Source organism: Cheilinus undulatus, linkage group 12 (assembly GCF_018320785.1).
Source record: "Cheilinus undulatus linkage group 12, ASM1832078v1, whole genome shotgun sequence".
NCBI lineage: Eukaryota > Metazoa > Chordata > Actinopteri > Labriformes > Labridae > Cheilinus > Cheilinus undulatus.
This window is the reverse complement of record NC_054876.1, coordinates 49,428,288-49,446,120: the sequence shown is the minus strand read 5'-3', so window position 1 is coordinate 49,446,120 and position 17,833 is coordinate 49,428,288.

The window sequence follows — 17,833 nt, the reverse complement described above, 5'->3', positions numbered from 1 at the left end:
AAATAATCAGCGGTATTTTTCAGGTAGCCGTGTAACCGGAGAGCAGGGATGTCTGCAGGCGCTGGGAAACTTGAAGATGAGAGAGTGCTTGTTCCAGGAGCTCTCCTGTTTTAATAAAAAGACCAGAAAATAGCCTTCAAAGGAAAAATAAAGACTTGAAACTAAGGTCCACAGCAGGGGTGTCAAACTCAAGGCCCAGGGGCCAAATCTGGCCTGTGGTACAGTTATACCCGCCCCCCAAGATAGTATCACATTTTAACTCTAACTGGCCCACCAGTATGAGGTCTGCAGATTTCCTCCAGTATAAAGATGTAAACTATACCTGGATGATTAAAAATATCTGTAACCCTCACTCCCTTGTAATTTTAAGCATGGTTGAGGCCAGTGTGTCCAGAAATCAGACATGCAGATAAGTGTTAATAAAATAATCATTTTTCAACATTTTTTTTTACTTTTACTGCTTCAAATCTCTTCAACAATTTCAACCCTGACCACTAAAAAATAATATTTTAAAAAATTCAATGTTACACTCTTTTTATGCCAGTTATTGTACACTATGCCTATGACTTGGATTCAGTGAGATAGCGTCCATGCTAAACAGATGAGTCTATCGGAGCCAAAAACATGCCAGTTTTACCATCCTTTTCTCCAGCCTCCTCCTCTACCAAATCATATGCAAGCGAATGCATTTGTTCATGTTAGGTTTATTTCCTGTACAGGCATGAAAAAATCAGAGGAAATATGTAGGACATGAATCACGAACACGCGCATTTCCACCGCTAACCAAAATGTGAACGCGATTACGCTCATTACACGTATATATAGATATACTGCATATTTGAGATATGATATATTCTCTCCTATTGATGGAAAGGACCCGTGCATCCTCATGCATGTCCATCCACTTGCTATGAAGTGAGGGCAAAGTTAAAATTGTCCAAATGTCACCCTTTCTTAGTCTCAGACTGCAGAACTCAGAAGTAGCATTTTCGACTGTGAACACTCCACTTACGGCATGTCCGGCTGTAAACATAGATGCAGATTCACACCCGAGCACACATGCAGGAGCACACAAACTTTTCCTTACACATGTAGCCCACTCTCAGACATCCATATCTAGTGGCACGAATCGTTTCATTTAATTCTGATGATGTTTAGTGGGTGAAATAGCGCTTCAAACACTCTGAGTCCATGTAAGAAGTTCGCGTTGCCGAAGGGGTTAAAATGGTGCTCTGGCACCATCTGCTGGATCACTGTGGAATGGTGAAATTTAGAGCCCTGGTGATCGAGTGACTGCATAGAAAAGGTTGCTGTATGCTGTTTTTGGTGCCATAGACACACAGTCAAAAAGTGTGTTTTAATGGAAGTCCATTGTCCAGATTTTGGAAAAACAAGGATGGATGGAGCTATTTGGCGTCAGTAGAGTTCTATGGGCAACACAGAAAAATAATAACTTTGGCCAAATTTGATGCCTCAATCTATGAAAATGTGACTATCAACTCAAAATAATAATGATAAAAATGATGACTGTCCTCAAAATGGACATAGTAGGATCCGAGGGTTAAGTCATCAAATTTAGAGTCAAAAGTGAAAACAATTAGATATTAATTTGTGTTTTCATTTCCAATTTTCAATTTTGCATCTTAAAATTACAACCTAAACTTAGGATATCATATTTTTATTTCATATTTTGACCCTTTCAATGAATATTTTTGGTATTTTAAACACAAAATTTTTGATTTCATCTCATATTTTACATTTAAAATTCACAAATATTAATTTTACCTCATATTTTGATCTTTAAAACTCATGATTTTGATTTTTCTCTCATATTTTGGCCTTCTAAACTCACAACTTTTAATTTCATATTTTCATATTTCACCTTTTAAATTCACAGCTGTGAATTTTGTCTCACATTTTGATCTTTTACATTCATGATTTTGACTTTCGGTCTCATATTTCTGCCTTATATATTATTTTTCTATTCTGTTTTTCTTTTTGTGTTTTTACCTTTTGAACTAATAAGTTTGTCTTTTTACTTCAGATTTGAGCGTTTAACTGATCATTTTGACTTTTTTATGTTGATATTTATAGTGTTTATCATCAGAGCTAAGTTGTTTTTAACTTTCCATAATTCATCACTAGTGAAAATGAGGTTGACAGTTTTTGGTTAAAAAGGTGACCCTGTTAGGCCCTCAGGTTAGACCTGAATCCAGAACCCGGCCCCTGCTGGGATTGAGTCTGACACCCCTGGTCTCCAGTCTGTGAGTCTGCAGCCACACAGTCAGTGGCTAACTTGGTTCAGAATGTGCCAGAACTGTGGCATGAATGTGAGATTGTTCGTATTCAGAGGCTGCAGTGCTCCAAGCTCCACTGTTGTGGTGCATGTCTCTCTTCAGCTCTCCTTTCAAAATAAAAAACAAAAAGCCTAAAAATAAAAGACTGCCAACACTGACCCTGAGGAAATCATGAGTCAGGATTTACACCTCTTATTGGTTATGATATAATGATAAATAATTATCTTATGAAATATCTCTTTAAATAATAAATATTTATAGAAAAACGATGATTTATTTTATCTTGTATATTTTTTCAAATTCATGTGTTTTTATAATTTAATTTTTGGACTAAATAAAAAATACTTCAGTGCTAATCTGGAGTTTTCTGCCGTCAAACTAGAGGCTCTAAAATCAAACGGATGTTTAAGTTTGTAAGAACAGGAAAAGGAAATATCTGAAATACGATCTTAGGGAAAAACGTCAGAGAAATAGGTGTTTTTTCCACGCGTCCACCTGTATGTGGACAAGGTCCTAAACTTTGAGCCCCCCTCTGCTGACGGCTGGAGTTTATGACGCTGCCAGAAGACTCACATACCCATCATTCAATGCTCTTTAACTCTGTAATAACTTTATTGATGTTAACAAGATAAGGCAAACACAGGAAGTTCCAGCGTTTCCAGAATAGCTGTGTCTGCATTGAATGATGGTTTTAGGAGTGTGTGTCTGCAGCTGAAACATTCTGTTCATGAAGCTCAGAGGGAGAACTTTCCACTCTCACTTTGTCTACAAACTGAAACCATCACTGTGAATGTCCAGGTTCATTACTGTACTCTGCATTAAAGCTCATTGTTCTCTAAGGCCACGCTGGTTTGACTTCTTGAATCATTGATGGGGGGAGGGGGGGTTGATGTGTAATCGATAGTTTAACTGCTCAGAGGAAGCAGAGACACGGTTTACCGACATATGAAGGAAAAGATTGAGGCATACAGCTTCCTAGCTCAACGTTTAGCCCAGGCCAGACCAAACAAGTCGAGCTAAGAGAGACTCACGCTGCTGCAGCTGTGGTCAAGAGTACCTGGATGCAGCTGAGGACCTCCACTTCACATCGGAAGATGGAAAATCGCCTCCACATCTCGTCTTCTAATACCGGAAGTCGCTTGAACTGAATGTCGTCTTCTCTGTTTTCTCTGCGTGTTGCCTCCATATTAATAGAAGCAGGTCTGCCAAGTAAGGAAATACAAGTCGACGAAAAATATGTGAGTTTCAGACTGAAAAGGAGCGATGGCATTACAGTACTTTTAATGAATCGATTTATGATCCAAATTCAAGCATCACTGAGCACAGACATGATACGGGACAGGAGATGGCTGGCTGGCAGGACGCCAATGTCGCCGCCATGTTGCCAGAGGCAAGTCACTGCGTCATCCAATACAGTAGACAAGGAATGTGCACATTTTCAAAATAAAACGCTCAAACATTTATACCAAATGATCCATATAAACCCATTAAAGCCTGAAAACACAAATTATAGCCAGAATATTTTAATTTTTCGGAAATGAAATGTTTATTTCACTTTCTACAGAAATCCAAAAAAAATTCAAATTTCCATAAAATTTCACATGCAGTCCTTAACAAATGTATTAGACCACCCTAACCCTAACCAAAGTAAGGTTTCTGCCACAGCTGCCCTAAATGAACAGCATTGGTAATTACCAAAATCATTTTTGATGTTTCTGCAATGGTTAATACACCAATATGTAGAAGCTCTTTAACCCAAATGATATTTTTAATGCTAAAATAGAATTATTATTGTTATCCAGGAATTTTAAAATTTACTGATTTACAAAAAGTTAAATAATAGTAAAGCACATTAATATTTCTTGATTCATATGTCAAATTATAGTTATTTACTGTCATTCCTGAACAGAAAAATGAGTTTTAGTTGTTGAATGTTATGCTTGATTCATTTCTGACTTCTCAGAGAAGCCCAGTGAACCGGCTCAAATTTGGGTTAATTCAGTTTGAAATTCCTCATTCCTGTTCAAAACGGTAAAACGTGGAGAGCTGACTGAAAATGAAAGAGTCCGCATTAAAGCACTTCATGATGCTGGATGGTCTCTGAGACAAAAATGACAGGTGGGCTAATACATTTGTTAAGCACTCTAATTTTTGTATCTCATTTGATACATTAGGTGTTTTTGGTAACTGATAATCCACTTGATGACATTTTTATCATTTATCAGATTGTATTCAGAAGTTTTTTTTTTAGTAATTTATGATCATATTGATTAGATAGAGGTATCATAAACGTATATATCAATCAAATATCATACAACAGGTTTTAAGGGGTTAAAATAATAACTGAGTGAAACATAAAAGCAGAATCTGCTTTCTTCTATTTTCTCAGTTAAATGAAAAGATGTACTCCATGATTTAAAATAAAATAATTTTATACATAATACAGTTTCATATATGTATATTTTTTTACTTTCAATTTCTCTCTCTCTCTCTCTCTCTATATATATATATATATATATATACATATATATGTATACATGTATATATGTATATATAAATCTGATAGAGATTTTTATTCCACTTGCACATTCCTTGTCTACTGTATTGAATGACATAGCAGACTTGCCTCTGGCAACATGGCGGCGACATCAGCTTTTGGCCAGCCTGCCAATCTCCTGTCACATATTTTGTCTGCACTCAGTGATACGTGAATTTGGATTGTAAATCGTTTTATTAAGATTAATGTGATGTAATTGCTGTGCTTGTTAGTCTGAAAAGTCAGGTATTTTTCGTTTACTTGTATTTCCTTATGTGGTTGACCTGCCTCTACTAATATGGCGGTGATGCACGAAGAAAACAATGAAGAAGTGACTTCCAGTATTAGAAGATGAGATATGGCGTCGATTTTCTGACTTCCGGTGTGAGGTGGAGGTCCTCGGCTGCATTCAGGTCCCTCTCACTGTGGTAAGTAATGATAATAATAATGATGATGATGTGTTCACTCAGACTAAAGGTTTTTATCTACAGTTAGCTGGCTAGCATGACTGTTCAGTTAAACTAAGCGGTGGTTTTTAGTATTTCAGGCCCACAGCTGCAGTCAAACACCATCTAAACTGTAGTTCCTCCCCCTGCTGTCGCTGTGCTGCTACACTGCTGCACGCCTTAAATAAATAGGGCTCAGTGTTGACTGTTTCTGGGTGTTTTCTTTGTCTAGTTTGTCCAGGCTTTGGAGGAGACTCCAAGGACCAAAACAAGGAAAGAACCGTCTTTAAACTGCAAACCCAAAGACCCCACTGTTAGTCAGCTAATCTGGAACTTTAAAGTGCAGCTTTATGAAACATGCATGGTCCCTGCATAGAATAAATGTAATTTCTAATTCAATAACTCTTAGAAAATGTCTTCAAAGTGAAAAAAACAAAGTTAAAACCAAGTAAAAATGTTGTTTTTAGTCCAGAAAGTATCATAATGCAGCTCTTAGGTCCATGTGGCCCACATGAACGGCGACGTTAATGATCTGATCAGTTTTCAGGGTTCAGTGTGACTCGGTGAAACTGTCTTATTGATCGGTCTGATGTTTGAGGAGACTGAAAAAGGAGCTTTTTTGACATCTGTGACATTTTCTCTGGGTCTCTGTGGTTAGTCTGATCTGTAATGAATAAACGAGCAGACTCCTGATCCATCTCTGATTATTAACCTGGAGGTGGCGTGGGCTCTCTGTTGATCTGAAAGGTGATGGTCCACAGATCTCTACCAGAGAGTATACATCAGAAGTCAGAGAATCCCCTCTTAACTGTCATCAACATCAGGCATGTTTGGGTTCTCATGCATCCAGCAGGAAAAATTAAATAAATAAAACTTTAAAAAGTTAAGATGTCAAACTTTTATTAACCCTTAAAGGTTTGATAAAGCCCACAGCTGGCTGTGGCCATATTTAGTACACAGACGTGACTATGGATACAGGAAGTGTCCCTTCCTGTTTGCGAGAAGCATGGAGGTGGGTGCCATCCTGGAGAGGGGTAGGCACAGATCTTAACCCCATAAAACACGGGTCATCAAGTACATCTCCACAAGCGCCAGATTTAGCCTGGACAGAATCTCTGGGGGCCGGACTTTAGAATACACGTTAAATAAATATTTTGGTCTGATTGAAATATTATTGTAGTAGAATTAGTATTTTCTTTCAAAACACAGGACACTTTAGGCATCACCAGTGAGATCCATCCCTATTACCTCTAATGCAGCAGGCCACAAGAAAACAAGCATGACAGCAGGACTGACTGGACCCCTGAAAACCCCCGAGAATGGTTCCTCCCCGAATTGTGATTAAGTACCAATATTAACTCAATTTTGCCACTTTTCTTCTATTTTTGCCACTTTGAAACCTCTTTTCATGACATTTGCTTAAACAATTTTCAACTTCAAAACCAATTTTTCAAATTCTAACCCATTTCTGATACATTTTGACCTCTTTCACTGATTTTTAACCCATTTAAACCACTTTTCATGCATGTTTAATCTCATTTGTTTTGTCAATTTTTTTTGCCACTTTTCTTCTATTTTGCCACTTTTTAACCCCTTTTCATTACTTTTATGCACTATTTTATCATTTGTAACCAATTTCTTATAGTTTTTGCCCCCCCCCCCCTTTACCAATTTTTGCCTCTTTAACCGCTTTTAACCCATTTAAACCACTTTTCATGCATGTTTTATTATTTTTTTGTCAATTTTTGCCACTTTTCTTCTAATTTGCCACTTTTAAAACCTTTTTCATTACTTTTATGCACTTTTTTGTCATTTGTAACAATTTCTGATACATTTTGACCTCTTTAACTGATTTTTAACCCATTTAAACCACTTTTCATGCATGATTTATCCCTTTCGTTTTGTCAATTTTGCCACTTTTCTTCTATTTTGCCACTTTTTAACCCCGTTTCATCACTTTTTTTGTTATTCGTAACAAAATTTTTGATACTTTTTGCCCCTTTTTTTTCCCACTTTTACCTATTTTTCCACATTTTGACCTCTTTTCACAACATTTTCTGCAAATTTTGGTCCCTTTGTGCCACTCCACAACCCATTTTGCCACTTATCACCCATCTCTGCTTCCCCTTTTCACCACTTTATCAGGTCATTTTTGCAGCACCTCTGCCAACCTTAACCCTTTTGTAAAAACAACAAATGTTGCATCATTTTAAACTATTTCAATATTAATTGTATGTGGGATGGGTTTTACAGCTGCAGACATTTAAAGCCAAAGGATACTCTTAAAACAACAACATCTTCTTTTCCTCCTTTTCTGAATGTAATGATCTTTCAGGGGCCGGACAGGAAGCTTTGGGGGTACCTGATATGGCCCCCGGACTGCCAGTTGATGATCAGTGCCATAAAGCTCTGACTGGTGAAGAACCCGGCCAACAGTTGTTGTCTGCAGAGTCTCTCCATCTCAGCTGCTGAAGCTTGGAGCTCCTTCAGAGTAGTCATAGGTGTCTTGGTGTCCTCTCTCACTAGTCTCCTTCTTGCACGCCCACTCAGTCTGTGAGGACGGTCTGATCTAGGCAGATTTACACATGTGACATACTCCTTCATTTCTTCATGATGGATTTAACTGAACTCTGGGGGATGTTCAGAGACTTGGAGATGTTTCTGTCTCCATCCTCTGACTTAGACTTTTCAATAACCTTTTCTCTGAGTGTTCTTTTGTCTTCATGGTGTAATGGTAGCCAGGAATACTGATGAACCAGTGACAGGACCTTCCACACACAGGTGTCTTTATACTACAACCAATAACTGTGAGACTACTAGCACCAACTGTCTGGACCTCTGCTGGATTAGAACAGTCACTTTAGAGGGGAGAATATTTTTATCTCTAACAGTGAGGGATTTCTCTGTTTATTGTAGACATTTCAGTGTGAAGACTCCACATATTCTACCTTTAAAGAGTAAAAGAAACAACAACTAACTAGTGGGAATAAATCAATAGTCAGCCTCCTCCTTCTGGACAGCTCTTATTCTTCCTATCTCCTCTATTGTTCTCCATCTGTGTGGATAATAACTGGCTGTTCTCTCCTCCTCCTGTGGGTAATCTCTCACCGAGGACTGTTTCTGCTCTCTGTTTGTGTGAATCCTCCTAGGACTCATTATCTGCAGCAGAAACTCAACAACCTGCAGTCACACAGAGATCCTCACTCTGACGCTGCTCAGGAATTTGACTTGCAAACTAGAGAGAAATCCAGGAGGACTGATGGTCATTGAACGCCTCATTTAGAGCTCATGAATCTGTGAACATCTAAATCTGAGGCCTGATTGGTCCACATATAAAATCAGACATGCTGAGTAGGATAGAACACATTTAATATAAGACAGAGATGAACTGAGTAAATACAAAAATCAGTTTTATTAAAGGAAGAAAGCCATGCAAACCTGGTGTTACGTTTGTGTAGTGGTAGGACCCAGGATGCGGAGACGGAGAAGCAGTTTTAAACAGTTTTATTGTGCAGGTAAGTGGGAACAGGAGGGGGGATTCCAAGAGTCCGAGAGGGTGAGAGAGTGCTGGAGCTGGCTGCGGTGATCTGGGCAGGAGGCACTGGAAAGCAATGGAGAGGCACGTTAGAGGTGAGCACAGGAATAAACAAACACTGGAGAATACTCAAAATCTTAAACAACGAAACACTGGTGAACTTCTCTGGAAGAATCTCGTGAGAGAAGGAGCCTGGAGCTGACGTTTACTGTGAGGTAAGTAAGGCGAGACTCGGGCGCTGTAGAGAGCCGCAGCAGGTCTTAAGTAGTGATCTGGATGAGTGATTCGCTGCAGGTGTGAACTCTCCACAGCACCAGGGGGGAGGGGTGGAAGCCTCAGGAAGAGCAAAGAAAGTTAGCAGCCAGTCACAGCCTCCAGAAACCGGAAGTTTCACAAAATAAAACAACTAAACAAAATAAAACACCACAGTACCCCCCTCTCAATGGACGCCTCCTGGCGTCCTGCCAGGCTTGTCCGGGTGCTCCCTGTAGAAATCTCGTAACAGGCTGTCATCCAAAATCAATCTCCTGGAGATCCAGGATCGTTCCTCCGGACCATACCCCTCCCAGTCGACCAGGAACTGGTATCCCCGGCCTCGGGGTCACACATCCAGGATTTTGGAGACAGTAAAGGCAGGATGGTCATCGATGATCCGGGGGGGTGGAGGGGTGACGGCCAGAGGGCTCAGGTCACTGGTGGATACTGGTTTCAACAGAGACACGTGGAACGTGGGGTGGATCTTCATAGACTCGGGGAGTTTGAGCTGCACAGCAGAGGGGTTGATGATTTTGGTGATTTCGAATGGTCCAATGAAGCGGGGGGTAAGTTTTCTGGATTCTGTTTCGAGAGGTAGGTCCTTGGAGGAGAGCCAAACCTTCTGGCCAGGACGGTATTCAGGGGCAGGAGTGCGGTGTGCGTCAGCCAATCTGCGATTGCGCTCCGCCGTGCGCGAGAGCGCAGCCTTGGCTGACCGCCAAACCTCTCTGACACGCTGAAGATGTTGCTGCACAGAGGGTACCGATACAGAGGCTTCTTGCTCGGGAAATAGGAGGGGCTGATAACCCAGGGAACACATGAATGGAGACATGCCGGTAGCAGAACCGGTGAGGGAGTTGTGAGCATACTCGACCCAAGGAAGGTGAGAGCTCCAAGCGGTGGGGTGATGAGCAGCAACACAATGAAGAGCAGCTTCTAAACTTTGATTGGCTCTCTCAGTCTGACCGTTACTCTGCAGGTGATACCCGGTGGACAGGCTGACCGTGGCTCCCAGTTCGTTGTAGATGGCTCTCAACATGGTTCAGCACAGCCCCAAAGCCTTAGAAATGTCTCTGTAACCCTTTCAGACGGATAGATGTTAGTAACGTTGTTCCTCATTTGTTCTTGAATTTCTCTAGATGGTTCCATGATGTGTTGGAGATCTTTTAGCCTACTTCACTGTCAGACAGGTTCTAGTTAAATACTTTTTCACAGCACTGCACTGTTAAAATCAACGTGTGTGTAGCCAGTGGAAGAAAAGCAGAAACACGGTTTTTACAACAAGAAAAAACATTGTTTTTTTTTTTTCCACTAAAAAAATCTGAGTACAGGAAGCCTAGACTCCAGAGATTTCACCTTTTTTACTCATGAAGATTAAAAAAAAATCATGTTTGATACACACCAAGATCCTTCTTTTTCTAAAAACCTGATGGATAAAATCAGACACGTGCAGTACACAGATAGTCCACTAAGGGGCGACAAAGCTGCTCCATAGACATTTGGTGGATATTTACATATAATAGAAAAATAATCGAAACTGACATTGAGAGCCTCTAACCGACTTAAACCTGTCATGTCAATTATTTCATTTTTTTCCCTTTTCTTTGAAAAATGTAATTTTTTATGAAAAACATTTTCATTTCAGCTAATGTGTGTTTTGATTTCAAATATTTCAATAAATAACCATAAATTGTTAATCTGTGCCTGATCCTTTCAGTTGTTTGTTTTAAATTATACAAATATTTATTTTATTTTAATATATATATATATATATAGTAATCGAGGCAAGAAGTTCAAGTAATAATGAGTTTGATTTTTGCCATAATCGTCCAGCCCTAATATATACATATATAAATATGACCACCTGTCATATCTGTCTCAGAGACCATCCAGCATCATGAAGTGCTTTAATGCGGACTCTTTCATTTACAGTCAGCTCTCCACGTTTTACCATTTTGAACAGGAATGAGGAATTTCAAACTGAATTCACCCAAATTTAAGCCGGCTCACTGGGCTTCTCTGAGAAGTCAGAAATGAATCAAGCATAACATTCAACCACTAAAACTCATTTTTCTGTTCAGGAATGACAGAAAATAACTATAATTTGACATATGAATCAAGAAATATTAATGTGCTTTACTATTTTTTTCAGTCTTTTGGTAAATCAGTAAATTTGAAAATTCATGGATAACAATAATAATTATATTTTAGCAATTAAACTATCATTTGGGTTAAAGAGCTTCTACATATTGGTGTATTAACCATTGCAGAAACATTAAAAATGATTATGGTAATTACCAATGCTGTTAATTTAGAGCAGCTGTGGCAGAAACCTGACTTTGGTTAGGGTTAGGGTGGTCTAATACATTTGTTACTCTATCTATCTATCTATCTATCTATCTATCTATCTATCTATCTATCTATCTATCTATCTATATTACATATGTTATCAGATATTGATATATCAAGAGATACAGAAAAAAGAAAACTGTCAGACTTTTACAAACCAGGGCAAAATGACCTTCATTACTATAATTTTACATGTCATATTTCCCTACATGTAAATACCTACACACCAATATCCAGCCTCTTCTTCTTACATATAGCAGTGTAGCGTTTTGATGCAAATTTAAAGAACATTTTGACCTTATAATTTTAGTTATTCAGATTGACTCTGATGTAATAAGACTAGAAGACACTGGGTTTGTTTATTTCCTGTCTGTTGTCCACTAGATGTCACTGTGGTGTAAGAAAACGGCCTCTACAGGACTGAATGAAGATGTTGGTCAGCTGTAACTCTTCATTAATCTCTCTGTATGTTTTCAGTATTACCCACACTCCTCTTCATTCTGCACATGCTCATTCCTGACCCTCATCTCCTCTTTATCTCCTGCTGTCTTATAATTGGAGTTCAGGGTTTTAATAACAGGGAGCTGTCTCCGTCTTTTTACCTGGATTCACCTTATCACAGGTAGAGTATGACCTGAATATTTATCAGAGCGCTGACGAGGAATCCCAGCATCCTCAGGGAGGTTTTTGTAGTGTCAGCAGATGTTAGAAATGTTCTGAGCCTGTGTCATGATGGAGACGAGCATCACCTTTAATGATCTTCATCGTCTCTGTCAGAGTTCACGAACACATCGGTGAGACAGACCACAGCACCAGCTGACATGATCCTTCGTTTATTTAGACTCACACACCATCCCGATGTTAGAAACAGCACCAAGTCAGGGTTCATCCGCCACTGAAAATAGTACCCAACAAATGTACCGTTATCTCAACACCAGACGTCTCTACCACCAGCTTTTTTAAATGCATATTTGGAGTAAAAGAAACACAGAGCATTGAAACATTGGATTATGTTATCAGGTGTTGTAGGGTGAGCTGGATCAGGCCTGAGGAAAGGTAGAAGTGCTGCTTCCCGTATCCAGCGGCTGACCCTTCCCATCTTTGCTCTCCTGAGCATGTCAGCATCAGAGACCCGGTCTCACAACGATACCCAAAGATGCTCCAAAGAGATGTCGTCACAAAGGAGTCCAGCTTAAAACTCAGGGCTTCAGTCAGAGTTCAGGCCTCACAAGAGTACGGTAAGACCAGGAGAACCAAAAGACTTTGGTCCACATGCTCAGATACCGGGAACGCCATACCACCTTGCCCAGTTTTAGGCCAAGATTCAGAGACTGAAACCAAGAGAACAGGTTTTATTCCCCTATTCTGCTTCTCCATGTTGTAAACTCTGGGGGTGAGGCCTACTTGAGCGTGCATATCCAAGGGCGTGTTATTTAAATGGCGCTTGTTTTCATGCCATTTATCAACGATAGCTCGGTCGTATGTGGTTATTGGCCACCCAAATCTGTACTGGTTTCTACAAAAGTTTGATAACTGAGGGCTATTATGAGGACAGGACAGTTAATCCTTGACTCAGGTGAGTCACCTGCTGACTTCACCTTTTTTAAATCAGTGCTTTATTCTTCAAGAGAACCTGGCTTTGACCTGGAGTTCACCGCACTACAAGAGAACATCACCTCTTTACCTCACGTATTTCTCATCTATCTGTGCTGCCCTATACAACAAACCTGGCTGAACCAATATGGCGTCACCCAACACAGCATATATGCCTCTACCAATATGGTGTCGCCCTACACAACAATTGTGCCTCTACCAATATGGTGTCGCCCTACACAACAATTGTGCCTCTACCAATATGGCGTCACCCTACACAACAGACTTGCCTCTACCAATATGGTGTCGCCCAGCAACCAGCCAGTCATGTGGCGTCTGTATATATTATGTCTATGATGATGCTGAGGCTAACAGCTGAATCTGCACTCCACTCTAACAAGTCTCTTCAAACCAAATCCATAATTACATTTTACACACTTTGATTGGCTTTCACTAATTCCTTGACAGCCAATCAGCTGTCTCCTCTGTCCTCAGTGTTTGACGGTCATTCTAAACCCCCATAATCCTCTCTGAGAGGTTAACCGCTCACACAAAAAGCTTCTTTTTTCCTCGTTGCTGTCTGAAAGCGTCTCTTTTTATCTGACAGTTTATAACAGCTGTTCTTCATAATTCTCCATAAACCCTCCGTCTGCTCCATCACTCCTCGCCATGTCGAGATGAGAGGCTTTTTTTCTAATCCTTCGTTAAAACCACAGCTTCGTCTCTCCATGTGTTTGTGTTTTTATGTTTGAATGTTTTATAAACTGTTAGTGTTAATGTAGAGATGTGTGAGTGGGGATGATAAGAGGATTTCTGCTACGTTAAATAAATTAGTGTCTTTTCTAAACCGTCTCTGCAGCAGCGTTTAAGTGGTAGATTTAAGGTTAATGTCCTCTGCTGACCTCTAGTGGCTGAAGTGATTATAAGACCAAACAAAAAGCCAGGTGACGTGGGATAAAGAGTCTGATGGGAGCCATGGTATGAGGTGAGAAATGAGCCAAGCAGAATATTCACATAAATGTACTTTTGCAAGGCAATCTAAGAACCCATTTATACTGTGTGTTTCTGGAAAGCCCAGTTAAGTTTCACCATCCACAACCAGACCTGATCACTGCCAGACCTGCTGGATCCAGAAACCCCTTAACTAGAACCTGTCTGACTGTTTGGAGTAGGCTAAAAGATCTCCAACACATCATGGAACCATCTAGAGAAATTCAAGAACAGATGAGGAACAACATTACTGACATCTATCAGTCTGAAAGGGTTACAAAGACATTTCTATGACAACCACACTGAGAGCCATTCCCAACAACTGGGGAAAATTGTGAACAGTGGTGAACCTACCAACTTGACTCCAAGAGAACATGGACGACTCAGCCAGGAGGTTACTGAAGAACACAGAGCATCATCTAAAGAACCTGAAAGGAAGGGATGGAATGCTAGCTTGGGGTGTTGGGGCCTTTCCCCCTCCTTTTTTGCCAAATAGTAGGCCACAGTTGATCCTTTTTAGAAGTTTCTAACAAAAGACAGCCAAAATGAGGGAAAGATTACTGGTATAACCAGATCAAAATTGCAATTTCAGCTGAAGTTGCATGGGGATGGTGAGAGCTGAATTGTGGAAGAACTGCTGAAAATAGCCAAAAGCACAAAAGTAGCTGAAAATAGCATAAAATAGCATAAAATGGCATAAAAGTAGCTGAAAATGGAATTCAATAGCTAAAAATGATAAAAATAGCTGAAAGTAGCCTTAAGATAGCTGAAAATAGCTTAGGAATAGCTGAAAGTAGCCTTAAAATAGCTGAAAATAGCCTAAAAGTAGCTGAAAATGGCATTCAATGGCTGAAAAAGCATAGAAATAGCTTTTAAAAAGCATGAAAATAGCTATATTTTAAAAATTTTAAAAGTTAGAAATGAGAAAAGTCATAGCAGTCGAATGACCAAGAAATTGAATTTTTTAAAGTTTAAATGGTGTCGATACGACAAAGTATGAAGGAGGAGATAGCCGGTATGGAGGAAGAATAATAAACAAAATGGCTGACACGAATATCAACAGTGTGGATGCTCAGCATCCCCACTAATTAAGAGTGGTGATCCTTCCCAGGTGTGGTCAGCAACTTCTAATGCTTCGGGACTCCAGTCAACCACTGTGAGAGCCATTATCCACAAATAGAGAAAACTTGGAGCAGTGGTAAACCTTCTCAGGAGTGGCTGGCTACCAAAATGACTCCAGGAGCACATGGACGACTCATCCAGGAGGATCCAGAAGAACCCAGAACAACATCTAAAGACCTGGAGGCCATGGACCTCCGTGGAGTCTGGTCCACGGTCCACATCCGCCTGAGTATGTTTGAGCCTTTAGATCTGGCATGACCTTAAACAGTCTGTTCATGCTGGAAAACCCTACAGTGTCGATGAATGAAAACTATTCTGCAAAGAAGCATGGGACAACATTCCTCCACAGTGATGAGGAAGACTCACTGATGTGCCTACTTGCAAAAGAAAACAAATACAAACTAGTTGGTAAAGTTTCATCCATCAGAGTTTATTGTTGTCTTCCTCTCCCTCACAGTCCTCCATCTGCAGATTTAGTTTCTATAATCTTTATAATCACATTTATCCTCCTCACATGTAAACAAACTTCTTCTAGGGGACATTTAGTTTCTTGTTTTTTCTTCATCCTTGGATAAAGACTGTAAAATCCTCCGTCAGGAGTGGAGACGGTGTTTCATGGAGCAGGTCAGGAAGGTTAAACTCTAAATATTTCAGTCTCTCTTCTTAAACGCTAAGCTCCACGCCGTCTCTCTGTCTGTTATCTCTGCTCCAACACTGAGTAGTCCTGAAGGTTTTACATTTAATCAGCCTTAAAGTGTCTCTCTTCATTATTCTGGTCCTCACTGTACGGCGCTGAACTCTGTTAAAGGTACAAACTCATCACAATACATAAAAAAGAATCTGTCTTCATTAACAAACAAGAGACACACAAATGTGTCCGATATATTCTCAAGAGTCCTGGTTATGAATGAGGACTGACTGAAAGAAAGACTCCAATAAATCAATAATGTGGTCAATAACAAGAATAGAAGAGCTAAAATGCTTTCTTTGAATGTTTATTGATGTTTATTGTTTATTGAACAACAACAAAGGACAGTGATGTGAATCAATATTTGGGATACATGTCAGTGTAAGCAGGTTTGGTATCAGGATCCATCAGGGCCGTCTGAGAGGGTCCAAGTATTACTATCATATTTGATAAGTCTTCAGTTTATTTTATTGTTCAGTTTGTGCCAGCATGTAAAGGGTTAACTTAAGAACAGTCTTTCATCCTATCAGAAATTTTTGCCTCTGCTGTTGCTAGGTAGAAAATGCTTTCTTTACAGCTCTGTGATTGGCGTGCCCTCTGCCTGGGTGACATCATTCAACAAGAGAATATTTTTGGAGAGAATCAAAATGGACCAATCACGTCTGTCCTTTTAGAGGGTCGGCTTTGACGACTTTATGACATCACTTTCTCATGAGCCATCACTTTTTGCTTTGTAGTTTGGTTTGACTGTTTTTCTGCAGTAGGAGAGCGGCCATGAGGAGGTCAGAGCAGACGAGGACCAAGGCTGATGTGGGGAAGTGTTGAACCTATGATCCCACACCTGACCTGAAAGTTCTCACCTTAGTTAACCCTTTAGGCGCCACAGTTTTTTCAAGAAAATATCCATTTCTGATATCAAGATTTCAAAAGGCTGTAGCTTGAAAGTGTTTAGAGATAAAGGCATACTGTAAATCAGAAAAATCTTCAGTACGACCCAAAGTTTGTGATGGGAGTAAATTCAATAATCTAATTTGTATATTCTGACATCACCAGGTGGCCTCCACCGCCATTGGCTATGCGCTTTCTCCCACAGCTTCTACCATGTCTGCCCCTACCTCCGTGTTTCTTTCATTTCCACTACCTCACTCACCATTCGCGGTGTTTTAACCACCCCTCATACCCCCACCCTGTCCCCTCCTTGGCATTCACCGATTACTCCCTTGAGGATTTTTAACCCTTTAATTGCCAGTTTGATTACTTAAAGTCAATGTTGACTTTTTATGAAAAAAAGTGAAAAATGTAAAATCTTCCTTTAACCAAATGTTGGATGGCTGGGTGTTATTTCTAAATCCAGCTTGGACATGTCAATGATTAGCCAAAATATTGACTTTGATGCACTTTTAGTTTTTGTGTAGCTTCCAATTTAAAATTTACTACCCTTTAAAGTCATTAAGGACAAAAACATCCACTTCCAAAAACTGCAATAAAAAGAGCATACATTGATATTTTTCTGCTTTTTTTAGTCAAATCTTTTGATCAACTTCAGCTTTAATCAAAACAAATGATTGTTGCATAATTTTTATGATTTTAACCCTTTAAATGCCAGTTTGATTGACAGATGGTCATATTTTTTCTGAAAAACCACACAAAACAGTAATTATTTTCCAGATACCTAATGTTGGGGAGGCAGGGGTGTTTTTTTAAATCAGTCCTGGGTATGTCAAACATTAGCCAAAATATTGACTTTGATGCACTTTTAGTTTTTGTGTGGCATCTGATTTAAGATTTAAAGTCATTAAGGACAAAAACGTCCCGTTGACTCCCATTCAAACCACACTGTTTGATCTTTAAGTAATCAAACTGGCATTTAAAGGGTTAAAATCCTCAAAATGATTGAATGTTTGGTAGTTTTGAGCACAGCTGAAGTTGTTTAAGAGATTTATGAAAAAAGCAGAAAAAAATATCAATCTGTTAAGTTTTTATATCAGTTTTTTGGAAGTGGACATTTTTGTCCTTAATGGC